Here is a 7,184-nt window from a genome sequence, read left to right as displayed (position 1 = left end):
GCCTCCAGGAAGGCACAGGGGTCAGGGATTTGATCTCTGGGCCTGCCATGCCTGGCCGGACACATGGTAGCACTGAGACAGCTATGGAGACTGGGCGTGGTGGTGTGCTCCTGCAAATCCAGAACTTTGGAGGCTGTAAACAGGCAGATCACTACATGTCCAATTATTAGTGAGACCCTGAACACCCTGTAAACCCTTCCTTAAAATATTATATATAGGAGATTCCAGCTACCCTGTGCCAGTGGGACCTACTACTGGTCCCAGCCCAGGTGGAGCGTGGATGAGACCCTCTTCCACCCCCTTGGGAAGAGCCCCACAACTCCGCAGCATCTCCCCCATCCCGCCCACTGAGTAGAAATTTCTGCAGCATACCTGGCACCCCCAGCCAGATCTTAGCCCAGGCCCGGTGAGTGTGTGGGAAAGCTTCTGGCTACACTGTGCAGGTGGAACCTACTACTGGTCCCAGGCCAGGTGCAGCGTGGGTGAGACCCACTTGCATCAACTTGGGACACCCAACACCACTCTGCAGCATCTACCCCACCCAGACCACCGAGTCAAAAATTCTGCCATATTCCGAGAACCCCCAGATCCAGTCATAGCCCAGGCCTGGGAACTGTGTGGGAGAGCTTCCGGATACCCTGCACCAGCAGGACTTACTACTGGTTCCAGCCCAGGTGCAGTGTGGGTGAGACCATCTTCCACCCCCTTGGGGCCCCCTCCACCACTTCGCAGCAACTCCACCACCCCACCTGCCGAGTAGGAATTTCTGCCTAGTTCTGGGAACACTCAGATCCACTCCTAGCCAAGGCACAGTGAGTGTGTGGGAGAGCTGCCTCTCCCCACTACTCCACCTTGTCCCCTCCAGGCTCAGCTCAGGTCTGGAATACAGGCCTGGGGTGAAACACAGCAGCAACAATCCCTGCAGACAGTGTAGAGGATAGAACCAACAAGCTAGTCAAGGAAGAGAAAATCTTGCCAGAAGAGCACAACAGGTTCATCCCCAAGGGCAGCAGCAGGAAGGAGCTGAGCACAGCAGCCAGACACAAGCTAGGCACAGCTGGATAAATCCAGACTTTGTAGATCTGTACCTGAACTTCAGTACGTGCTAAGGTTATAACTACAACGAAGATATACAACAAAGGGCAGAAGACAGTGCTACACAAAATGACGAGAAGGAGCAAAATGCAACCTCAGAACCCAAGCCCACCTGTAACAAGTGCAGAGGACACTAACACAGAACAAATTGGAAATCACACAGCTGAAAGCAATGAATCAACGTCTTCTGAAACAAAGAAACAGCTGCAGAAAGATATAGAAGACCTCAGATTGGAAATAAAAAAAAGAAATCCCTGAATTAATAACATCTGCAGCAAAGAGTCAAATGCAGAAACATATGGAGGAAACCAAATGCCCACCCAGAACAACTGCAGAAGACATTAGCTAGGCTCAAATGCATGAAGTAATAGGGTCAATAGTAGATAATCAACAGCAGAAAGTTATAGAGCCCAAATTTTTTCTGAAATTAAAAAAAAGAATTCTCAGAACTCATGGCATCTGAAGCAAAGAAGCAACAACAGAAACATAGGGAGGGAACCCAAACTGAAAAAAAACATTGCAATAAAAAAATTTATAACTGCTTCTAAAGAAGAAATGGATAAAAAATAGAGGAGATTAGAAAAATGATGGATTTCTTGAATGAGCAATACAGAAAAGAAATAGATCGCATGAAGCAGAGTCAAAGAGATATAGAGGAAATTAAAATCTCAATCAAAAGCTTGCAAAACCGTTTTAGTGAAAGTGAAGACAGAGATTTAGAACCTGAAGATGCTGGTGCAGCTAGTGAAAAGGTAAGAAAGGATCTCCTAATAACAACAAGGATGCATGAAAGAATAATCCATCACCTGCAAGATGATGCAAAGATGAACAACGTGAGACTAATAGGCATCAATAAGAAAGAAGGAGTCAACACAAAGGACATTAAAAGATATGGGCACAGGTAATAGCAGAAAACTTCCCAAATATGAGGAAACAATCTGACATTCAGGTAACCAAAGCATACAGAACGCCTAGTAACCTTAAACCAATGAAAAACACACTGATACATATAATAGCCAAGATCCCAGAAACTCAGCACAAGAATAATCTACTGAAAGCCACTAGAGAAAAGAAGCAGATCACATTCAAAGGAAAACCCATCAGAATTACAGCCAACATCTCTTCACAAATCATGAAGGCAAGAAGGGCATGGAGCAGAGTACTTCAGGTTCTCTATGAAAACAAATTCCAGCCTAGACTACTATACCCTGCAAAACTCTCTTGCAAGTTTGATGGAGAAGTGAAATACTTCCATGACAAACAACAGCTAAAGAATTTCATGATGACAAAGCCAACCTTACACAGGCTACTGAAAGATGTTCTAGAGAGGGAGCAAAATGATCAAAACTCGATGAATAAGATCAGAAGCAACCAACTAAATAGGGTAAGCAATTAAACACAGGAGGAAAAGGAGTAAATGACAACAGCTAAATAACATGGCAACCGTAAGTCAATACATCTCAATTCTAACCATCAATGTAAATGGACTCAATTCACCAATTAGGAGAAATAGACTGGCACAGTGCATTAGGAAATAAAATCCAACAATATGTTGTATACAGTAAACATATTTAACTCATAAAGACATTCATAGGCTGAAAGTCAAAGGATGGAACACAATAATACATGCCCTAGCACCTCAGAAAAAAGCAGGGGTAGCAATTTTATTATCAGACAGTCTTAACTTCAAACCAACAATGATCAACTGAAATAAAGAAAGCCACTATATACTGGTTAGGGGAAAACTTCAAGAGGAAGAGGTAACACTCATAAATATGTACGCTCCAAACACTAGAGCACCCAACTATATAAAGCAAATCTTAATAGACATGAAAAATCTAATGTCCAATACCACAATTTTAATAGTAGTCCTTAACACTCCCTTATGTCCAAAAGATAGGTTAACCAGACAAAAACGTAGCAAAGAAATAACAGAACTGAACCAGAGCTTGAACCGAATGGACTTGGTGGACATATACAGAGTGTTCCACCCAAACACAGATTAATACACATTTTTCCCCAGTGCACATGAGTACTTTTCTAAAATAGACCACATACTGGTCCATCGGTCATGCTTAAGTTTATGTAAGAAAACAGAAATTATCCCACGCACATTATCTGAAAACAGTGCGATGAAACTGGAAATAAATGACAAAAGAAACAAGAAAAAACTGAAATACATGGCAATTAAATGAGACCCAACTCAGCAACCAATGGGTCACATATAAAATTAAACAAGAAATTCAACAATATCTAAAATTCAAGCACAATTTATTGTAATTTATGGGATATGATGAAATCAGTCCTGAGAGGGATATTGCTCACACATTAGGAAAACAGAACTGGAAACAATTACATACCATAGTGCAGCACCTTCAACAGCTACAAATAGAAGAGCAAACCAAACCCAGAGCTCAAATATGGGAAGAAATCATAAAGATTAGAGAAAAAATAAATGTAATTGAGATGAAAAAAACAATTCAAAGTATTAAAAAAGCAAAAAGCTGGTTCTTTGAAAGATTAAATAAAATCGATAATCCTCTAGCTAACCTCATCCAAAAGAGGAAAGAGAAAATTCAAATACAAGCAATAAGCAATGAAAAGGGTGTAATTACCAAAGACCCAGTGGAAATTCAGAAGATTATCAATAGCTACTTTGAGAATCTTTACTCTCACAGAATAGAAGACACAGAAGAAATGGACAGATGCCTAGAAAGTTACAAACTACCACACCTGAATCTACAAGATATAACCACTCTCATTAGCCCAATAACAGCCAATGAAATACGAGATGTAATTAAAAACCTACCAGCAAAGAAAAGTCCAGGTCTGGATGGATTCACAGCTGAATTCTAGAAAACATTTACAGAAGATGTAGTCCCTATACTCCTCAAACTCTTCCGTGAAATTGAAAAGGAAGCAATCCTTCCAAAATCATTCCTGGAGGCAAGTATTTTACTGATACCAAAACCAGGGAAAGATGCAACTAAGAAAGAGAACTACAAGCCAATCTCCCACATGAACATACATGCCAAAATCCTCAATAAAATCCTAGCAAATAGAATACAGCAAATCATCAAGAACATCATACACCATGACCAGGTAGGATTCAACCGTGGAATGAAAGGGTGGTTCAATATTTGAAAAATCTTTAAATGTTATATACCATATCAGTAGAAGGAAACTAAAAACCATATGATCATCTTAACTGATGCACAAAAGGCTTTGGCAGTGACCAACACTCTTTCGTTTTCAACGTCCTACAGAAAATTGGAAAAGATGGCCTCTACTTCAATCTGGTAAAAGCAATTTAAGAAAACCAACAGCTAACATAATCATAAATGGGGAAAAATGAAATCTTTTACTCTTACATCTAGTACAAGACATGGATGTCCTCTATCACCACTCCTATTCAATATAGTTCTGGAATCATTAGCTACAGCCATTAGACAAGAGAAAGAAATAAAAGGAATAAGAATAGGTAAAGAAGAAGTTAAATTATCTTTTTTGAAGATGGCATGATACTTTATTGGAAGACGCAAAAACTCCACCAAGAAGCTTCTAGAATTAGTACAGAAATTCAGTAGCATAACAGGTAATAAATTCAATACCCAAAAGGCAATAGCACTCCTCTACACAGACAAGAAACACAGTGAGTGGGAAATTATAGAAAGTATAACTATTAAAATAGCACCGAAGAAAATGAATTACCTTGAAATTAATCTAACTAAAGAAGTCAAAGATCTTTTCAAGGAAAATTACAGTACTCTTGAAAAAGAGATCGTAGAGGATGTCAGAAAATGGAAAGATATCCCATGCTTCTGGATAGGAAGAACCAACATTGTTAAGATGGCCATACTCCCAAAATTGCTGCACAAATTTAATGCAATCCCCATCAGACTAGCAACAACATACCTCACAGACCTAGAGAAATCATTCCTAAAATTTATCTGGAGCCACAAAATACCTAGAATAGCAAAGGCAATTCTGGGCAATAAAGACATGGTTGGAGGCATTACAATTCCTGACTTGGAATTATACTGCAAGGCTACTGTTATAAAATCAGCATGGTACGGGCAAAAAAATAGACCTGAGGATCAGGGGAATACATTAGAAGATGCTGAAGCCTCATGGAACACACTCAGGCACCTTATCTTTGACAAACAGGCCAAACATACTCACTGGAAGAAAGATAGCCTCTACAAAAAATGGTGCTGGGAAAACTGGCTCTCTACATGCCAAAACCTCAATCTTGACCCAAGTCTATCACCATGCACTAAACTAAAGTCAAATGGATTAAAGATATAAACATTAAAGCAGACCCTATATGTACTGGAAGAGAAAGTAGGAGGAACTCTTGAAGACATAGGGGTAGGCAAAGAGTTCATAACAGAAATCAAATCTCATGGGAAACAGATGAAAGAATTAACAACTGGGACCTGCTCTTACTGAGAAGTTTTTTCACGTCAAAAGAAATCACCAACAAAGTGAAAAGACAATCCCCAAATTTGGAAAAAATCATGACAAATAAATACTCAGACAAAGGTCTGCTCTGTAGAATTTATAAAAATCTAAAAAATACTAGGTCCCCAAAATTTAAAGATGCAATCTAGAAATGGACATCCGAGATGAACACATGCTTCTCAGAGCTAGAAATTAAAGAAGTGAAAAATATATGAAAAAATGCTCCACATCACTAGCCATCCGCAAAATGCAAATTAAAACAACACTGAGATATCATATCACCCCAGAAAGATTGACTATCATAACGAAATCACCAAACAACAAATGTTGGAGAGGCTGTCGGGGAAAAGGTACCCTTCTCTACAACTGGTGGGAATGTAGACTGGTAAAACCATTATGGAAATCAGTATGGAGACTCCTTAGAAAAGTTGGACTGGAAATCCCATTTAAACCAGCTATTCCCCTACTGGGAATTTTCCCAGAGGATCTGAAAACATCATATCATAGGGATATATGTGTGCCTATGTTTGTAGCAGCACAATTTGTGATAGCCAAATCTTGGAAACAACCAAGATGTCCAGCACCTGAGAAATGGATGTAAAAGTAGTGGTATTTTTACACAATGGAATATTATTCAGCTATTAAGAATGATAAACTCGATGCCTTTATATTCAAGTGGAGGCCACTTGAACACATACTCATAAGTGAAATAAAACAGACACACATGTGTCAATATCATATAGTTTCCCTAGTATAAGAATTCAAGAGTAGAAATGCAAATAGAAATGGATAATAGAAGAAAAAGGGAAGCAGGATCTCAAGGACTAACTAATCAAGAGAGGGAAAGGAGAAGAGGTAGCATATATGACAATGTCAAGACATACATTTATATGTAGAAGATGGGCAAGGCAATGATCTTGAGAATCTCCAGAAGATTTTTTTTAATTTACCAGTTAATTGGAAAGATTCTCACCCTGACTAACTATATATACTGATATCTGTGAACTAAACTACTGCACTGCAAATGGTAATTTGTAATAGTAGTTTCATGCTTGACATGCCTGTCATTCTGGTCTTCTGAATATGGGCTGCTTGTCATTACATGTCATTTGCCTCTATGAAGTCTCTCAGGTAGATGGTTCTTCAAAAAGTAGGGGGTGGTGAATGAAAGAAAAACACAGGAAAAGGAATATTATGGGACTGTTCTGCTTCAAGGTTGTATATGGTGAGATTTTTGAACTTATGTGTAAACATAGGAAGCATATCATTCTTTATGCCTATTTTACAATATATTCTAATTTTTAAATGTTTTTTTCATCATACTCTGTAGGGACTTAAAGTTCAACATATCAATACTTGATGAAAAATGCCTGTTCCATATTATGCCTAAGATGTTCGATATGTAGACAGATAGTGAGGTTAAGCTTAACAGCCTAAGTTGTATGGTAGTAACAATAAACTTGTCTTCTGGATGGTTAACAACCTAAGTTTGCTGACCAAAATTAGATGAAAAGGAGGGCTGCAAGGAAAGCCAACATTTTGTCCCTAGCCTTACAAGGTCAATTAAGACTCAGGACATATGAGAACTTTTAGTCTAACGTCATGTAACTCGGGAGTGTCCCAAA

Source organism: Octodon degus, unplaced genomic scaffold (assembly GCF_000260255.1).
Source record: "Octodon degus isolate 3935 unplaced genomic scaffold, OctDeg1.0 scaffold00063, whole genome shotgun sequence".
Lineage (NCBI taxonomy): Eukaryota > Metazoa > Chordata > Mammalia > Rodentia > Octodontidae > Octodon > Octodon degus.
Note: the sequence above shows the minus strand (reverse complement) of the source record.